The sequence below is a fragment of the Lissotriton helveticus genome, chromosome 5_1 (assembly GCF_964261635.1).
Source record: "Lissotriton helveticus chromosome 5_1, aLisHel1.1, whole genome shotgun sequence".
NCBI classification, from domain to species: Eukaryota; Metazoa; Chordata; class Amphibia; order Caudata; family Salamandridae; genus Lissotriton; species Lissotriton helveticus.
In genome coordinates this window covers 721,903,107-721,923,141 of record NC_136065.1, presented here as the reverse complement: position 1 = coordinate 721,923,141, position 20,035 = coordinate 721,903,107, and the positions used below count along the sequence as shown (strand labels likewise).

At 52.3% G+C, this 20,035-nt stretch overlaps 1 protein-coding gene across 41 annotated transcripts in view; it reads right to left on the bottom strand.

Annotated features, from left to right (window-relative positions):
* SORBS1 (sorbin and SH3 domain containing 1) overlaps positions 1-20,035 on the bottom strand; it is a 1,860,906-nt gene that overhangs the window by 144,997 nt on the left and 1,695,874 nt on the right. The window lies entirely within an intron of this gene.

Below are 20,035 nucleotides of genomic sequence, written 5' to 3'. Positions count from 1 at the left end.
GATGCCAAGCTCAACATGCAGCAGCACGTTAGCAAAGCCACAAAAGCAGCTAATTTCCAAATCAACACATTGAGGAAAATTAAACCCTTCCTCCCTGCTGAAGACTTCCAAAATGCGGTACAAGCTTTAGTCATCCCTCGAATAGACTACGGACTCGTGGCCCTCAGCGGACTCCCGCTATCCACAACTGCACCCTCAGGAGCCTCCCTGAACGCTGCAGCGAGACTCATAACTGGCTCAAGAAAGCATTCGCATATATCCCCAGACTTAAAGGCTCTAAAATGGCTACCTTTTGAAGCCAGAATACAGTTAAAAATTGCAGTTATGACACACTCGGCCGTGCACCACAATGCACCCAACTACCTCGCTCAAACGTTGTCTATATCAGGAGGTTCGAGATCCAATAGAAGTTAAAAAAACTTACTCCTGAAACCTCGTAGATTCCGGAAAGAGAAAACATACAAGCGCTCCTTCTCTGGAATGGCACCCAGGATCTGGAATGCGCTCCCGCCTGAAACCAGGCTGATCTCCCCCGCTGCACTCTTCAAGAAAGAGGTGAAAACCATCCTTCTGGCCAAGATCTCCTGAACACTATTGGTGCTGGATCGGAGACTCTGCATTGCTTTGTATCACTGTTCACCTGTCCTCTGGCACTATACTTCTAACTTGTTGGTGTCACTACCAATATATGATACACGTTGGATTACTGATTCACTCTCCTGATACCCTCACTCAGTGTTCTCTCTACACTAAGGCTTTGATATAAGCCATCCACACACCCAAGGTGCACCTGAACACCTCTGTGTTGAGATCAATGACTTGTACCGTCTTATATTACTTGTTTACCTGAGTGTATATTGATATGCTTTATGTATGTTACTATTATCCTATCATGTTAGTGACTATTATACTGCTCCCATTATCTCTGTTCACTCCCACTGCCCCTACCCCTGTGTTTGTGAAGCGCTCTGATATCTGTAAGGATCTTGTTTGCGGTATTTAAAACTTTGAATAAATAAATAAATAAATAAATAAAGTGACGCATGGTATTTCCTTTCTAGAGCCAAAGACATTTTGTGCTCACGTGGAGCACTTTTCTCCCAGAAAAAAATTCTTGGTTGCTCTACATCACTTTGCGTCAAGGAGGTGTTACAAGGGTGTTTGACCCATAGGATTTGACGCAAAGCCTGATCTACTAAGATAGGTAGACCGGGCTTTCTGTCAAAAACTAATGCCTTCTTGAAGCAGGCGATAACAAGGAGAAATGTTTTCTTACTCTAAAAATAAAACTTGCATTGCCTGTGTGCTGAATGCACGGCGCACATCCAGTACGTGTCATTCTTCTATGTTTGGAATTTGTACTGGGAGGATGTGCTTCCAATGCTAGGCACACACTGACCTCTGTGAGGCAGTGCATCATGCAAGGCACTCTTTTAAGCACCGGGCAAGGGATGACACCAGGAGCAGCGGACAGGCACAGACTGGAGCAGATAACAGGACCAGGCACCAAACCAAAAGTGGTTCACAGTTAGGAACTGGGTAGTAATAAAATGTGGACCACATTTGTAAATCGAGCAACTCTGGACTTTTTAAGACATTCTGTCAGGGGGATCTCTGAGGGGCGGGGAACCGCCGGAATTTGTGCTTTCTGAAGGCAATGCAAGTGGTCATATTAGAGAAACGCAGCATTGAAATTCACGATGTTCATTCTCTTTCAATAAGATATAAACACTGACACATGCCTGCTCTCCTGCCCACAAAGTGTGACTTGCCCATCCAGGCTGCATGCGATCAGATACAGCGTCTACAACCTGCTTGCTACTGCAGCCTAGACAGTGTCGGCTAGTGGAATTTGAAAGTGGTGAGGCAACGCAGCGGAAGGTCTCGGGGCTAATGCATACATGCCATGGAGACTCATAACAACATAAATGCTTACTGACGAGGGGGGGGGCCCTCTCCGGTCCTGTCAGGCACACACGCAGAGGCCCTCTTATCTCTTGCTGCTCCTGCCATTACAGCCGGCAGCAGTCAAGTGAAGAGCTATTATGGATTCGGGGCCAGCTCGCTCAAGTAGTGGCAGTGGCTGGGATGAAAGAGGGAACCATGACCGATGTTAGTGATGGAACGAGGGTTAGAACAGCAGCCAGACGTTCAAAGTCATCATGTCAAACGCTCATTGACACAGTTGCAGGGCATCCAAACTTTGACAGGCAATGCTCGTGAGGAAGACAGCCACAGTGAGAGGAGAAAAGTGGCAAGAAACCTAACAGCACACACTTCTGACACCAGCACAACTAAGGGAAGGAACTTTTGCTGCAACTGCTCTCAGAAACCACCACGGAGGAGGTGACTGAGCAAATGAACCTTACCAATCCCAGAGCTGCGCTCATGTATAAGAGCAGCTCCATGATTGGTCAGAGCAGACTCAGGCAACGCTACTTTTCTTACTAGGGGGCCGATTCCGATTCGGTAAAATCCCGTCCGAATTGTTGTACGGAGCCTTTTTCCCGTACGAATCGTACGGAGAACCGTACCCGTACGTACGATGTAGTACGATGTGTACCCAATGCAGTTCTCCGTACGATTCGTACCAAAGACCATTCGACTCAATGAGCCGTGTGAATCGTATTTGGAACACGCAGTACGCGACGTCCATACGGTTTGAAGCAGCTTTTTCCGACCCAGCAAGTACGAATCGTGTCGACAGCACTCCGTACGACGCTTTTGCTATGGGAGTTTAAAATGTCCGGAAAAACAGATTTCGTCCCGAAATGCGTACGGAACGGACCCCTCCGTGTACGGTGCGTACACCCCATCATTGCAGGGGTATGGTGCATCGGGGTACGGTGCGTACACCCCTAGATTACAGGGGTACGGTGCGTATGTCCCCATGCTCACCCCCCATGAATGTAGGTGTACGGTGCGTAGGGGTACGGTCCATACCCCCCAAGGTCGTACGTGTATGGTGCGTACACCCCCTGCGTACTCCCCTTGAATTTAGGGGTACGGTGCTTATGCAATAGTGTAGATCTCTGCACGAATTGCTCATACCCGACGTATCCGTACGAATCGCGTCTCCATTCCCCGGTCCGGATCGCACTTGGCGGGTCGTACAGCATGTTTACGATTCATACGGTTTACTGAGCGGGTCTATGTCGTACGGACTCACCCTTGACTTTCGTACGGTTCGCGACGATTCGTACGTATTTCGAGCCTACGGATCGTACTACGCGATTCGTACGGATTACTACGATTCGTACGGAAACGGCTACGAATACGAATGTATATGCTACTTACCAGTATGCATCTGTTCTTGGCATGTAGGGCTGCTGACATTCATATCTATAGCATAGATCGCCGCCTAGTTTTGGGTCCGTATGATTGCACAATGTTGTCCTGGAAGAGTCTTCGAAGTATCACGAGATAGGTGGCTCCTCCCCTGGACTACAGTGCGCATGGGCATCGACTCCATCCCCAGATTGTTTTTAGCCATTGTGGCGAAGATGGAGTGTAACAGTGTGAGCGATGGCCATGCTAAGAGTAAGTGTAAATTCTGCAGCTGCTACAGGCGCCGGGGGGGAGGGCGGGCGATATGAATGTCAGCAGCCCTACATGCCAAGAACAGATGCATACTGGTAAGTAGCATATTCAGTTCGAGGCAGGTGGGCTGCTGAATTCATATCTATAGCATAGAATATATAGCAGTCCCTCCATTAGCGGCGGCCGCCTGTGCCAGCTGCAGATGTTTCAAAAAGTGTTTTTAGAACAGCCTGCCCTACAGCTGCTTGCTGCTTGGAGTGCACATCTACACAGTAGTGTTTTGTAAATGTGTGTGGGGTAGACCATGTGGCTGCTCTACATATGTCTTCCAAAGGGATGTTACCAAGGAAAGCCATGGAGGCCCCCAACTTGCGGGTGGAGTGGGCTCTGGGGGGGACCGTTAAAGTGCGCTTAGCCTTTTGATAGCAAATTTGAATACACTTAACGATCCACCTGGCTATACCTGCTTTGGAAATGGGGTTGCCTTTCTGTTGGGCGGAAAAGGCAACAAAGAGTTGGTTTGTCTTCCTAAAATCTTTGGTCCTATCAATGTAGTACATCAAAGCTCGTTTGACGTCAAGAGTGGGGAGCATTCTTTCAGCTACTGTCTCCGGATTTTGAAAGAACACAGGCAGTTCAATAGTCTGATTGACATGGAACTGTGAAACCACCTTAGGGTTAGTGCGCAGCACCACCCTGTTTGAGTGAATCTGTATGAATGGCTCTACTACGGTGAGCGCCTGGAGCTCACTAACACGTCGCAGTGACGTAATGGCTATCAGGAAAGCCACTTTCCATGTTAAGAACTGAATCTCACATGAATGTAGAGGCTCAAAAGGTGGACCCATCAGTCTGGTGAGGACCACATTAAGGTTCCATACAGGAGCTGGCGGGGTCCTGGGAGGAATGACACGTTTCAGCCCTTCCAGAAAGGCTTTAATGGCAGGCACCCTGAAAACTGAGAGATGCTGCCTGTTTTGGAGATAAGCTGCTATGGCGGATAAGTGTATCCGAATGGAAGCATATGCCAGATTACATTTGTAAAGATGCAACAAATAACAAATGATGTTGTGAGTAGATGCATCTAGCGGGTTGATATTGTGTTCTGCACAGTAAACGACAAACCGCTTTTCATTTCGCTGCATAGCATGCTCTGGTGGTGGGCTTTCTTGCCTCCCGTATGATAGCCATGCAGTCGGGAGGCAAGTCAAGGTAGCCAAATTCTAAGACCTCAGGAGCCAGATCGCCAGGTTGAGCTGTTGCGGGTCTGGGTGCTGAATGTCGCCATGGCTCTGCGTCAAAAGTCTGGGCGTGAGGTGCAGCCTTTGATGCGGTACCACGGAGAGTTCTAGAAACGTGGTGTACCATGGTTGGCGTGCCCACGTTGGAGCAACCAGGATGAGCGTCATCGAGTGTTGCTTTAGTTTTCGTGCCACCAGCGGTATTAGAGGTGCTGGGGGAAAAGCGTACGCAAATTTGCCTGACCAGTTCATCCATATCGCATTGCCCTGCGACTGTGGGTGCGGGAATCTGCTGGCGAAGCTTTGGCATTTTGCGTTTTCCCTTGTGGCGAACAGGTCTATCTGTGGATGACCCCACTGCTGGAAGTACGGGTGGAGTACTGATGGATGTATCTCCCACTCGTGCATTTGGTGGCTGTACCTGCTGAGCAGGTCCGCCATCTGATTGTCCTTGCCCGGGAGGTGTTCTGCCATGAGGAAGATGTTCCTCTGAATGGCCCACTTCCACATGCTCTGAGCCAGATGAGACAACTGTGGAAAGTGTGTATCTCCCTGCTTTTGAATATAGTACATGGCTGTGATGTTGTCCGTCCGGATCAACACGACTTTGTTGCACAGATGTACCTTGAATGCCGGACACTTGTAACAATTCTAAACCATTGGTTAGAAAAACAATTGAAACACCCTCAAAAACTCAATGTTATTTGGAAAAGTGGTATATGTGTTTCATCCGCCCCACATTGAAGTTGTGGCAGTTATCATTGGATGTTCCAATTTGTGTTGGATGCCAGCCTCGTCCAGAGGCACCTCTGGTCTAGAGTGCAGTGTCCAGAGATAGAGGGTTTCCCCCACAAAAAAGTGTAAAACCAGAATTTGTGAAAAAAGGAAAAAATTATTAAAAAGAGAAAATCACCCTAATATTTTAATGTTGGGTGAGATTCTGCTGTCATAAAATGTACTGATACTTCAGAAAGATCGAGTTACTGGATCTGTGAGTATTATAATGGATTGTCAATTTTCTCTTTTGAATACTTTTTTCCTTTTTTCAAAAATTCTGGTTTTTAATAATTTTTTCCTTTTTTCAAAGCATCACCAGTAGTTTGTGAATTTGCCCTCTTCCGGGCATTAGAAACAACCAGAGAGTCCAACGGCAACTGGCCCTTGATGTAGGTAGGGTCGCCAGGTGCCGGCTTATACTTCTTTTCAATTCTGGGGTTTATAACCCTGGCACGTGTGGGTTCTTTAAAAATGTCTGCAGCATGTTTTAAAACACCCTTGAGCATTGGCAGAGTTTTGACAGTCTTTTCAGAGGTGGAAAAGGTATCAAACAGGAAGTCCACCTCAATAGGGTCAGCATGCAGCTGGACGTCGTGATTTTTAGCTGCCCTCTCAATTAGAGCATTAAATGCCGCAGAATCCTCAGTAGGAGAGGTTTTGACAGTATATACATGAGTGTCCGGGGCAGTTTGCGGATCCCCCGGGTCTCCAGCATCTGCCCATGAGTCATGGTGATCCTCAGGATCAGTGTCGGCAGGGAAGTTGTACTCCTCATCGTCCCCCTCCCCAGCATCCACATCTGCGTAAGTGGGTGAGGGCGGAGCAATGTCCTGAGGCCGTGGATTAATTGGTTCAACCAGAACTGGGGAATCCGTAGAAGCCTTTTTCCTTTTCAAAGGGAACGTGTAGGACTCCATAGGCTGTTCCGGCGTGATCTTACGCTTGTAGAAGGAAAGTTTACCGGTGTCGGCGTCGATAAATTGTTCCGACTGCTCCTCCAGTAGGGGTTGTCGATGTTTTGTGCTCACAACGGCCTGAGGAGGCTTCGGCCCAGTGGACACCTGCATGGGCGTGTCGTCGACCGTCCTGGGCGCGAACGCCTTCGGCGCCACTTTGGGCGGCAGCTTGAACTGGATCGGCGCTGTCGACTTATGCGTTTTGACAGCGGGCTTCGGGGTGGAAGTATCCTTTGGATCATCCGCGGAAGCCTTGTTTCTGATGCGTTGCAACGAGTCCGACACCTGCTTCGTGAAGGATGCGGACGGTTTCGTCGACCCACCTGTTGCCTCGAGTGTAACAGCACTTTTGGCCTTTTCCGGCCGATGAGCAGGATCGATAGCTTTTGGAGCGCCGTGTCCTCTGTCAGTGTCAACGGCCTTCGGCGCCGCCGGTTTCGGGTCGGCGGCCTTGACAGTTGGTTTTGGTGCCCCGGTCTTCGGCTCGACGCCCTTGAGCGATTTCGGCTCGACGCCCTTGAGCGACTTCGGCTCGACGCCCTTGAGCGACTTCACCGGATCGACAACCCTCTTTGGCTTCGGCTGCCCCGACATGCCTGAAGACGAGGAGGCGACCAGAGCGACAGACGTCTTCTGTTTAGACGGCGTCTCTATTGCTTTCGGTTTTGTCGAGACCGAAGCTTTCACTTTCGGTTTCGATTTGACCAATGGCGGCTCAGTAGAAGTGTCCGTAGCCGGGCCCGTAGGCGAGACCGTGGATCCAGTTGCAAGATCTTGGGTAAGGCCATGTGGCGATCCCTCGACCTGAGCCTTAGTTATTGTTGGAACGGGGCATAGCTCGTCACCTGAGCTGTCTTCCGCGGCCCCATAGGCCTCATTGTCGTCTCCTACCTTGTCGATGACGTCTTCTGTGTCGAGCATTTCGACGTCTGCGTCGTAGTCGATCTCTGCCGCTGAAGTAGAAATCGGCTCTCGATCTTCCTACTCGTCTGCTTCATCCCCCTCGAAAATGTTCACCGGGGCAGGGGCCATCTGCTGGGCCTTCTGGCGCGCCACGCGCCGAAGTCGAATCGTCTTCTTGGATCGAAAACGGGAACAAGCCATACAGTTGGCTTCATCGTGATCCGGCGACAGGCACTTGTTGCACACCGGGTGGACATCGATGTGGGGATACTTGGAGTTGCACACGGGACATCTCTTGAACGGGCTCCGTTCCATGATGTGTTGTCGAATAAGTCTGGTTGCGTTGACTGGGCCTCGAGCACCGAAGAGCCACGCGACTCCTCTGGACGTCCGACTCGGGAACTGAGCCGGAACAGAACCGGGCACCGAACGCAAGACAATACCGACGCTAAAGGAAAAAGGCCTTCAGGCCTAAAGAAAGTTTATATCGATTCCGAATTTGAGTGATCAAATATGCATCCGAACCCAATGGCGGAAAAAAACAATCTGGGGATGGAGTCGATGCCCATGCGCACTGTAGTCCAGCGGAGGAGCCACCTATCTCGTGATACTTTGAAGACTCTTCCAGGACAACAATGTGCAATCATCCGGACCCAACACTAGGCGGCGATCTATGCTATAGATATGAATTCAGCAGCCCACAAGCCTCGAACACGTCGTACGGATTTGTTTCCCGAATCGGAATCGACCCCTAGGAGTGCGTGTCTGCAGTCCACCGGGCTGTTATACAGCTCACAGATTGATGAGGTCTGAAGTGCACGTCGGGCTAGCCATGGTACAACAGCTGGACAATCTGACATCCGTACTTTAGGCAACTGTCTACAAGTCGGAATGACCCCGCACTCATACTCGAAGTGCAGTAGACCACTCCATTAATTTTTGTTTCCTGTAGGTGCTGCACTCGCAACAGGCGGGACGACACTCCTCTGCCCCAAAGAAGGAAGAGCTGCTGTGCTGAGACTTTTAATGGTTACAACCACAGCCCACAAGTAGGCACAAAACTAGAGCATCTCACCACAAAAGCAGACCATAAACTGACTTGTCAGACTGGCCACCTGGCACTAACACATTGCCCAATAAGCCAGTATGACCTTATCAACATGTGCATTTTAATAGACATGGCGATGCACTGTGTTTGTCCCTTGCGTAGCGCACATTCATAATTGCACCTGAGCCTATGAGATTTTTTAAAATAGGATTTTCTAGTAATGTAACACATTTAGAAAATAGATCCCTTTTCATCAGAAGAGTCATTTTCAAACGTATTGAAAAATTAACTGCATGGGGGTGTGGCCTAGCAGCCAACGAAGATGGCCGCACACTAGAGGAGCTGCGCTAGCAGAACCATCCAAGACACCCACAATCCAACATCATCAGACCTCTGAATGTAATTCACCGCATGTGGTAGTGGTGGAAAGACGATGGCGACTCTGCGGTCCAGCCACAATCGTGTTGTGGAGCTTGGAGGCTACTAATTCGGTGCCCGGGCGGCGTACCAGGTGGGAAGAAAATGTCGCCAGCCGCCGCCGAATCCAGAGCTTAGGACCCTGAAGCCGCAGAGACATTTGTGTGGGACCCCCCGCTTGCAGCCACCGCAGAGAGATTGCATGGGGCTCCCGGACTGCTCCGGATAACGAATGGTGCATGTTCTGGGTCGCGGCACTGGGGACCTGCCCGCGGTGAGAGATGGCGACAAAATGGCGCCCGCCGCCATTTCTGATCAGTGAAGCTCGCAGCCAAGCCGTAGGGACATTAGTGTGGGAACCCCCGCTTGCAGCCGCCGAGGAGAGACTGCGTGGGGCTCCCGGACTGCTTAGGACTACGATTGGCAACTATCCTGGGTTGTGGCACCGGGGACCTGCTCGCGGTGAGAGACGGCGACAAAATGGCGCCAGCCGCCGCCGGGACTGTTCTGTGAAGCTCGCAGCCCGAGGGTGCTTTGGTGGACAAATTGTGGGCGGCGACTGATCTGTAGTGGAGTTATTGGACGGACTGGGTTTACCGTGCGTTCGGCCCTGAGGTGAGCCCTCGGTTCGGGGGGTGAAGTGCTGAAAGGAGAGCGGGTTAGCGGTGCGGCCCGTCCCGCTCCGTGAGGCGGGGGTCCCCGCATGTACATAAGAGAGGCGGCGGGTTGACCCCAGGAGCGGGACCCAGCGGTAGCGGTCGTGGCTGCGGGGAGAACAGACAGCGGTCCCCAAGCGGGAGTAGGTCAGCGTGCGGTCTGAGGGCCTGGGGACGCGAGCTTTGCAGGAGCGTGTGGGGTGGCGGTGTGGCCATGGCGGCAGCAGCGGAGGGGCTGACGAGACAGGCCCAACCTGGTGAAAGTGGCAGAGTGGCCTGCGGCAAACGTTATCCTACAGAGAACAGTTTGGAGCCCGGGGACCTGGTGGGGATCCCAATGTAAACCTGGCCTGGTGTGTTTGGAGGGACTGCCTTTGCTGGATCCCCTGTGGACGGCGGGGTGATAGGGGCGGCTGTACGGTGATTGAGACGCCCCTAAGGGGTCACTGGCCAGCAACCTCGTGGACACTTGGCGGCTGTCCCCCGGGTCAAGGGGGGACCCCCACTCCCGCACGAAAGAACTCCCTTGTGTTATTACTGGGCCAGACCCGTACACGGCAGGGGGAGCCACATCTAGCGGGCGCCTCGTAGGGTGCAGTGGCTGTGGTCCCTTTCTGGTGCGTGTCCGGAGTGCTGCCAGTGGCACAGTGGGCGGCGGCTCAGACCGGGGTGGAGTCCAGGACCATGGGACGCAATAGACCCCTGACGCAGGGGCAGGTCAACCAGATTGACAGGTACACGTTCAGCGTCGGAAGGTAGGACGGCCCACCAGGAGGGAGCCAGCGAAGCAAAAGTGCAACTGATGGGGCAGCCCTTCGTTAAAAGACATTATGGTTGCCATCATGGAGATGCGTGGCGCCATCAAAGAGATGAGAGGCACCATGGAGCATTGGTCGATTCGGTGACTGAGGAGGTTAATCTAATACAGGCAGACTTGGGCAAAATGTCGGACAAGGTCGCGGATATGAAGTGTGGGGTCAGCAGTCTGCAGTCCAAAACTAAGAGACTTGAGGAGCAGGTTGTCAAGCTCATGAAGAATCAAGACGATATGGCTGCCCGCCTGGAGGATCAGAAAGGCCGGGCGCAATAATATCCGAATCGTGGGAGTGCCGGAGGGCATGGAGGGCCCGTCCACGGACTGGTTCATGGAGGATCTCATAATCAAGCACCTCCAGCCGAAGCGCCTGTCAAATATTTTCTCAGTTGAAAGAGCGCACCGTGCGCTGGGGGGCAAGCACAAGCCGGAGGGCCCTCCGCGCACCATCACTGCCCGTATTTTGAATTACAGGGACCGGGACGCTATCCTGCAGGCCCTCAAGGGTGTCGGGGGACCTCCATCCGGACAACACCACACTTCGTTTTTTCCCTGACTTTACGCTTAATGTTCAGCGCCAGTGCCGATCCTTTGAAGGGGTCAAGAGGGCTCTCAGGGAGAAAGGCATAAAATACATGATGCTGTACCCGGCGCGTCTCAAGATCCTTGACGGGAAGAAGGCTTTTTTCTTTGACTCACCAACGGCGGCAAGTGACTGGTTGGAGGGCTGGTGGACCTTGGGCCGCCAGAATGGGTCGGGACGCCTCCCGCACGGCCGTGTGGGTCAGGGGACCCGGATCAGCGACAGTCAAACTGGAGAGCCTCAGCAACCGGGACAGTCACCGACCAAGTGACGGTGGGGGTGAGGTGGACAAGAGTCACTGTGGTAAAAGATAGTAGGGGAATTGGTGCACCTCTTGGGCTCTGGTGCTTGAAGGGGGCGGATGGGAGACTCCAGGTCTGTTGGTTCCTCGCTGGGGGGAAGGTTTGGGCCCTTATTGTGTTCCTGGGTTTCCAACAATGGCTTTTCTGAATGGCTGCATTGGGACGGGGAGGAGGGTGCAGGGAGGGGGGGGGTCCTGATTTGAGTTCTCTTCATGGGGTGTGCTCTCCATCGTATCAGAATGACTTCTTCTGAGAATACAGGCTCATGTTCCCTCAGTTGGTTGACACAGGGTTGAAGGGGCGACAGGCACTCTGCATGGTTCAGCGGTGGGAGGTGTATGGCCCACCTAGCAGGGAGGCACGGAGGGGGGTGCGGATTGGGGGGAGGGTAGGGGTGCTGTGGGAAGGTTTATGTTTGGCTCAGGATGTTTTAATCTCGCAGGTACATGGTTTTGCAATCAGCAACAAGCAGTGGTTAGAAGGGGATCCGGCACACTCTGGGATGCTGTACGGAATGGGTGATCGGTCACAGTTAAGAATTTGGTCGTGGAATGTAAATGGGTTGGGCAATAAAGTTAAGCGTACACCGGTCTTGCAGTATGTGAAGCTCCATGGCCCGGATGTAGTTCTCCTCCAGGAGACTCACTTGCGAGGCAATACGTGCAGGGCGCTGGACAGGTTCGGTTACAAGCTGTTGGCCCACTCAGGGTTCACATCGGGATCCAGGGGGGTTGGGATTCTAGTCCGCACAGCGCTCCCACTGATTGTAACGTGTAAGTGGGAGGAGGACTCGGTTGTTTAGTGGCAGTGGCAGCTAGATGGGAGGGTCGCACGCTAGTGTTTAGCTCTTGCTATATTCCCCTGGGTTGCATGCCCCGACCTACACGAAGCTTGGGTCCCATCTGGCGGATCTACCGCGGAGCACTATGATATTGGGAGGGGACACTAACGCGGTAATGGACACAGACCTGGATCGCCCAGGGGAGAGGCAGGGTCATAGGGGGGAGGCTGGCTTGAGAAGTTTCACCTCTGCGCTGAGCCTATGTGACATATGGCGAGCACATCACCCTACACAGAGGCAATACACTTTTTATTCAGCTCGGCACGGGAGCTTCTATAGAATAGACCACATTTTCGCCAGGGTGGACCAGTTAGGAGACTTTGTGGATTCCTGTATTTTGGCCCGGGGGATATCGGATCATTCACCGATGCGTGTCACTCTTAAAGGGGCGGCGACCACAAGGGCGGCCTTCCTGCGTATAGACGCATGGCGCCTCAAAGACGATTCTATAGCAGACAAAATTAGGGAGGGCTCCCAGTTGTACTTCGAAGAAAATCGGGGTACGGTCGATTCCCAGGTCATCCTGGGGAAGCTTTCAAGGCCATTTTGAGGGGCTAAGTTCAGGCGCTGATAGGGGCGCAGAAGAAGGAAGAAGCGCTACAGATAGCACAGTTGGAGAGGGAGGTAGACGCGTTGGAGCGGGAGGTCCCATTGGTGGAGCACAGTCACATGCTTGCCCTCAAACAGCGGGAACTTCGCTGATTGGCGGAGGGTGAGGCACGGGCCTATTCCTTGGCCGTGCAACACCGGATATACGATGCGGGGGACAAAAGCATGAAACTACTAGCTTGGCTGGAACAAAGAGTTCGGGAGCGATCCTGGGTTGCGGAGGTGAGGACCGAGGCGGGAACCCTGGTATCGGCAGGCGTCGACATCGCGGATACCTTTGCATCCTATTATGAGGCTGTGTATACTCCAGTATGCACCAGATCCGAATCAGACTGCGAGGTGTTCCTTCGGGACTTCGCGCTTCCCACACTGTCTCAGGAGCAGACCGACAGCTTTGAGGCGGACCTCACGGTCCTAGAATTGGACGAAGCCCTAAACGCGCTCCAGGCTGGGAAGGCGCAGGGGCCCAACGGGCTCCCGGTAGAAATCTACAAACAACAGGCCAACGTCGTGATAGATCCCATGCGGCGCATGTTCCTAGAGGCGAGGCAGGAGGGGGTGCTCCCGCCAGAACAGCGGGAGGCCACAATTGTCGTCATCCATAAGGCTGGGCAACCAGCGGACCACTGTTCTTCATACCGCCCCATCACCCTCATCAACGCCGAGGCCAAGGTCTTGGCCAAAGCCTTGGCGACGCGTCTTCTCACGCTCCTGCCTGATTTGGTGCATGTCGACCAGTCGGGATTTATGCCCCATAGGAGTACGCGTCACAATTTGAGGCACTTCTATGAGTTGTTGTACATGACCGAGAATGTGGGCGATACCCAAACGGCCTTGATGGCGCTGGACGCCTCAATAGCCTTCAACAGTATTGAAAGGGCGTATCTGTTCATGGTCCTGCAGCGGCTGGGCTTTGGGCTGGTTTTTTGTGGCTGGTTGCGTCTGTTGTATGAGAGGCCTGTGGCAAGGGTGAGAGTGAACGGAGTTACGTCTCGGGTGTTCCCCTTGAGGCGGGATACAAGGCAAGGGTGCCCCCTATTCCCTCTCCTATTCGCCCTGGCACTTGAGCCATTGGCCCATTGGATTCGTAGAGATCGGTCATTTTGGGGATTGGCACTCACGGATGATTGGGAGGAGCGTATATCCTTATACACCGATGATATAGTCTTCTATATGGCCAGGCCCTATCATTCTATGGCACAGGCGCTCCACCTCTTTGAGTTATTTGGAAGTTACTCCCGCTATAGGATTTATTGGACTAAATCCTTGATATACCCTCTCTTGGGTGCCCCCCCCCCCGAGGGTCCCGCCGCGAAGCCTGGCCCTGGTGGTCACCGAGGGATTTAAATACCTTGGAGTGTATGTCACTCGATAGCGAACGACCCGGTGGCAGAGGGTCTCACCCGTGGTTGCCGATGAGCTGCTGAAACAGTTTCCCCATTTTAACTTTATTGTGCTGCTGATTGCGAGCAGCCGCAATTTTTATCTTACAATTTATTGTGTTTTCTCTAACCTACCTGTGATTCAAAGTTAACAGGTTGCTTAACTTGATTGCTTCTAGGGGCCCAGAGGATCGCCGTGGGCCGAGCGTTGTGCGGCTGGCTCCCGCGGACGCGGGCGCCATCTTGGCTTGGGCTGCCCAGCCGAATCTCCATCTTAGCCACTCCCCCCACGCTACTCCCTATTTAGGAGCAATTCCGGCTCTCGGCGGGTGATAGCGAACGACCCGGTGGCAGAGGGTCTCACCCGTGGTTGCCGATGAGCTGCTGAAACAGTTTCCCCATTTTAACTTTATTGTGCTGCTGATTGCGAGCAGCCGCAATTTTTATCTTACAATTTATTGTGTTTTCTCTAACCTACCTGTGATTCAAAGTTAACAGGTTGCTTAACTTGATTGCTTCTAGGGGCCCAGAGGATCGCCGTGGGCCGAGCGTTGTGTGGCTGGCTCCCGCGGACGCGGGCGCCATCTTGGCTTGGGCCGCCCAGCCGAATCTACATCTTAGCCACTCCCCCCACGCTACTCCCTATTTAAATAGGCCAGATGCGGCAGCGCAGCGGACGAGCGCAGCGGGCGCGCCGAAGGCGCACCGGAGTTGCGCCTGAGTTAAGCCCGTCTGCGCCCGTCCGTGGCCGGCAGGGGCTAGGGGCTACTTCCCCTGGCCATTTCATCCGCTACTCCTCAGCTGATCTCATTCACTTACAAGGTCACTGGCCCCTCGACCCCCGCACTACTCACCGGATTACCAACATGGGCTGTTTCTCTCCCTGCCAAGCCTGCCCACAGGGCTGCCCCCTTCCTTCTGTTTCTCCGTTAGCACTTCACTCAACGCCCGCTCCTGACATTCTCTCTCCCCCATTGTTTATTATTTTATTAAACACTAGGTCAGCCATTAGACACCATCAGGAACTATTCATACTCTTAGATACTGATAAACCCGATCTTTTATTCCTAACCGAGACGTGGTTTTGTGAGTCTTCTCTCCCGTCTCTACTGGCTGCCCTCCCTTCGACATATTATTCTATCCGCGCCGACCGCCCAGCAGGGAAAATGGGTGGAGGCGTTGCCCTTATCGCCCGTACGGATTTTCAGTTCCAGATTCTCCCCTCACCCCCTATGGGAGGAATTGACCACTTAGTGGTCCGCTCTACCTCTTTCTCCCCTCACCTAGCCTGTGTGCTGGTATATCGTCCACCTCAACCCACCCCGTCCTTTCTCCCCGCCTTTCAAGATCTACTTGGCACACTGGCTGTTAATTATGCTTCGGTGCTGGTCCTTGGGGACTTTAACTATTGGTCCTCCGACCCCAAGGAATGCTCTTCTTCCAAGGAATTTTCTGAAACTCTGTTGTCGCTCAATTTCTCCTCCCTAGTTCACATTCCCACTCATATTCACGGTCACATCCTAGACCAAGTTTGGTCTCTCAACTGTCCCCTCTCCTCACTCACCGTTTCCCCTTGCACTTGGTCAGATCATTTTCTAATCTCCTTCTCTCTTCGCCTTTGTCTGACCAAGATGCCCGTCCACGCCAAAAACTCGTGGGCTCGTAACTGGGGCAAAGTTAACCTGTCGGACCTAACCTCCTCACTTCTGGCCGCTTCTCCTTCCCTGTCGGGCTTGGCGTCTGCTGCTCAAGCTAAGGCCATTGATTCCTGGCTTACGGATGGAAGCGACAGTATGGCTCCCCTTCGGCGTACCTCGATCAGGCGCCTTAAAGACGCTAACCGGTGGTTCAGTAAAGAATTAAAAGAGCAGAAACTAACGGTCCGACAGGCAGAACGCAGATGGAGACAGGACTACTGTCCCATCTCTAAGTCCCGTTACGCCCTCCTTCTAGGGACTTATAAAAAAAGCATTCTAGAGACCAAGAAAGCTTATTTCTCAGCCAAAATTTTAGCAGCAGAGAATCAACCTAAGGAGATCTTTTCCATCACTCACGACCTGGCCTTCTCCGACAGGACCTCATTGAAGCCTCTCCCCTCTCAAAATCTCTGTGATTCTCTGAACTCCTACTTTGTGGATAAAATTGCGACCATCAAAGCCAATATCCCCCCCCGTCCCCCCTCTTTGTCGACCCCCAGTTACCCCCTGCCCAAGCTTCTCTCATCTCTCTCCCTCCTCTTACTGAGGAAATTTTCCTTTCTCTTCTCCCTAAAATCAAATCTGGCTCCCCAGCTGATATCTGCCCTGCACACATCCTACGGCAGATTTATTCAGCGTGCACCCTGCCCCCTCTTATGTTTCTTAATAACTCCTTGGCCAAGGGCGTCGTGACCCCGTCACTGAAATCCGCCACCATTGTTCCCATTTTGAAAAAACCAGGAGCCGATCCCTCTGCCTTGGCTAACTACCGCCCCATCTCCTTGCTACCCTTTTTGGGTAAGGTGCTGGAGCGACACGTCACCTCTGTGCTCAGCTCCTTTGTCGAGGAGAATGGGGTGCTGGCCCCCTGCCAGGCGGGGTTTCGGCCAAGGCACTCGACAGAGTCAGTGGTGGTGTCTGTGCTGGATACCCTCAGGGAGGGCATGGATATTGGTCAACCTCAGGCGCTGGTCCTCCTTGATTTGTCCGCCGCTTTTGACACGGTGGATCATTCCATCTTACTTTCCCGTGTCGGGGCGGCGGGTATCGGAGGCTCGGCCCTCATTTGGCTTTCATCCTTCCTGAGGGACCGGACCCAGGCGGTTCGTCTTGGGGAGTTTTCAGCTACCCCCTATAAGGTCCAGTGCGGGGTGCCTCAGGGTTCTTCTCTGTCTCCTTTATTATTCAATCTGTACATCTCTCCTCTTATCTTTGCTCTTCAGCAGCTGGAGGTCACGGTATATAACTATGCCGATGACCTCCAGCTCATCTTTAATCTTTCCTCTTCCCCTGACTCTATATCTAACTTCCAATCTATCCTGTCTTTTATCAGGAACTGGATGAACTTCAACCACCTGAAGCTCAACCCCGATAAGACGGAACTTGTGCTTACGGGTGGTTGCTCCAGTCCCTGGAATTCTCTATTTTGGCCCCCCTCCTTCGGCTCTACCCCCAATCCTGCTTCCTCAGTTAAGACTTTAGGTATCAAGCTCAACGATAAACTCACCATACACTCCCAGATAGGCTCTGTGGTATCTTCTTGCTTTCTTACTCTCCGTACTATTCGCTCTATTTCTCGTTTCTTCTCTTTCCCTGCACTCAAACTGATCATGTCCGCACTGGTCCTATCCCGCCTGGACTACGGGAATGCCCTGTTCAACGGCATCCCACAGTACAGCCTGCGCAAGCTCCAACTGGTTCAGAACCAGGCGGTCCGCCTTGCATTCGGTCTCCCTAGATTCCACCACACCTCTCCTCTGTTGAAGACCCTCCATTGGCTTCCAGTTCAGGAACGCGCTTTGTTCAAATTAGGCTGCATGGCCTTTCAGGCCAGGTCTGGTCTGGCCCCCATCTTTATATCCTCAGCAATCAAAACTTACGTTCCCAGCAGAGACCTCCGTTCCTCGGCTCAACATCTACTAGTAGCCCCACGTTTCAGGAAAAAGAAACAGGGCGGTTCTAAATTTGCTACTCTTGCCCCTGTGTTTTGGAATTCCCTTCCCTTTCACCTCAGATCCCTTACCCAGTACTCCCTCTTCCGCAAATCCCTGAAAACCTTCTTGTTTACCCAGGCCTTTCTGTCTTAAATTTCCACCCCTGTTTCAGTCTACGTCCTAGTGGTTGATTCTAGCCCCCCTGGTAGTTTGCTATCTCAGCGCCAAGAAACCGCTCGGTGTATGTTGCGCTTTAGAAATACTTTAAACTTAAACTCGGGACAGGGCAGAGTTCTTTGTCAAAAATCTGAAGCCGCACCTGGCTTCGTTGGCGTCGGATGTCGCTCATTGGCGCTCCCTGCCCCTCACACTGATGGGGCAAGCCACGCTCTTTAAAATGCTGGCGTTGCCGCGCCTCCTCTATATCTTACAGAACTCACCATACCCAATGCCAGACGGGGTGTTCAGGCGTATATCCCAGGCCTTGCGGACGCTGCTGTGAGATGGGGGTAACCCGAGAATTGCGCTTGGTAAGCTCACAAGGTGGGTGTACGACGGAGGGCTGGCCCTACCGGACGTGCGCTTGTACTACTGGGCGTCCCAACTCCAGGTCATCAATGATTGGGTCTATGTGGAGGCCTCGGAGCCAGCCTACAGGACAGACAGGTATGCCATGCCGGATGGTAACTGCGAACCTCTCCTGTATTCGCGGAAACATTGGAGTGGCTTACCCTCGCATACAGGGGTGGTACTGCAGTGCTGGAGAGAGGCCAACACATTTCTGGGATGGGCGGACACTATAACCGGCAGGACCCCGCTCTGGTTCGGGGACCAGTTGAAGGAGGTGAAGAGGCTCACTGGCTTCAAGGGCTGGAAGTTGATTGGAATCGAATACCTTGGGGATATTTGGAAGGGGAGGGCCCTCAGATCCTTTGAGTATCTTAAAAAAGAATACCAAATGCATGACTCACAGTACTACCACTACCTGCGTCTTTCCCACGCTTTGCGCGCTCATATCCCATTGGAGACTTCAATTCCGGAGTACTCGCCGATGGAGGACAGGCTCCTGCTAGACCCCATCTTGGAGAAACCCACAGCAACCATTTACTGGAAATTTATTAAAATGCCTGACCCCCTGCTGTCTCTGAGGGCGAAATGAAAAGCTGATATTGGTACCCTAGAAGACGATGATTGGCAGGACGCCCTGCAGAGCCCGCGTGAGATAGCGGCGCGGGTCCGGTTTCGGCTGGTCCAGTTCAAAATCTTGCACCGGGTGTACTACCCGTGTACTTGCCTGTTCTCGTGGGGCACAAGCCTGTCTCCTCTGTGTGCGAGGGGCTGTCAGGAAGAGGGGTCGTTCTTTCATATCCTTTGGGACTACCCAAACGTGGTTCCTTTCAGGACCAGGGTGGCTCGCACTATGGAGATAGTCGTGGGTTCGCCAGTCCCGGTGGAGCCACAATGGTTTTTATTAATGATTAAAGGCCCGACGGATTGGTCAAGGTATAACGAGATCTGGCTGGTCCTAGCGGCCGGGGTGGCTAAGAAGAATGTAGCCAGGAGCTGGGGGCACAGGAGGCACCACAATGGGTCCAGTGGCGACGAGATTTAGACTGGTGCCAGAGGGTGGGGGAAACAGTCTACAAGGCCAGGGGGTGTGTGACGAAATGGAGGAAGATCTGGGCTCCCTGGCGGAAATATTGGGGGGGGAAAGCGGGAGAAGGGTGACAGGGGGGATGCTGACTCGGAAATGTGTGATTTGCCCTTGATTGTACTATGAACTGCTAAAGATTTCAAGATTATTGAATACTGTGATGTATATTGCGAGTCTGCGAGCAATGTTAATAAAAAAGATTCCCCCCCCCCCCCAAAAAAAAATTAACTGCATGTAGTAAAAAGTCTGCCATTTTTCCTTTCCAGAAACATTCTTCACTGGCTATTTTCCCAAAAATATACCGGAATCAAACAAATGTGCCAGAAATGTTTGTGTGCATCGAAAGGCAACTTTTCAAAATGAAGAACAACAGCCGCGTGAAAAAAACATTGGAAGTCAGTCAGCTGACCGGGGCCTTAATGGTTTTTACAGTTCTTTTCGCAGTTTGACGTTTTCTAACGCAGAATATTAAATGCTTGCGTCGATTACCCAATTTGATGGCAGCAAATTAAATGACCTTGCAGTGATGAAAGACTGAATCTGCCCTACTGGGATGCCAGCCTGTAACCTGCAGGTAGGTTGTTCATACCAGTTCAGTAGAAGTGTGTCCTAAACCATATCAGACATGGCTGTATTTCTGAGGTATGTTGCACTCTCTTCACCTGGAGTTAAAACTAACAT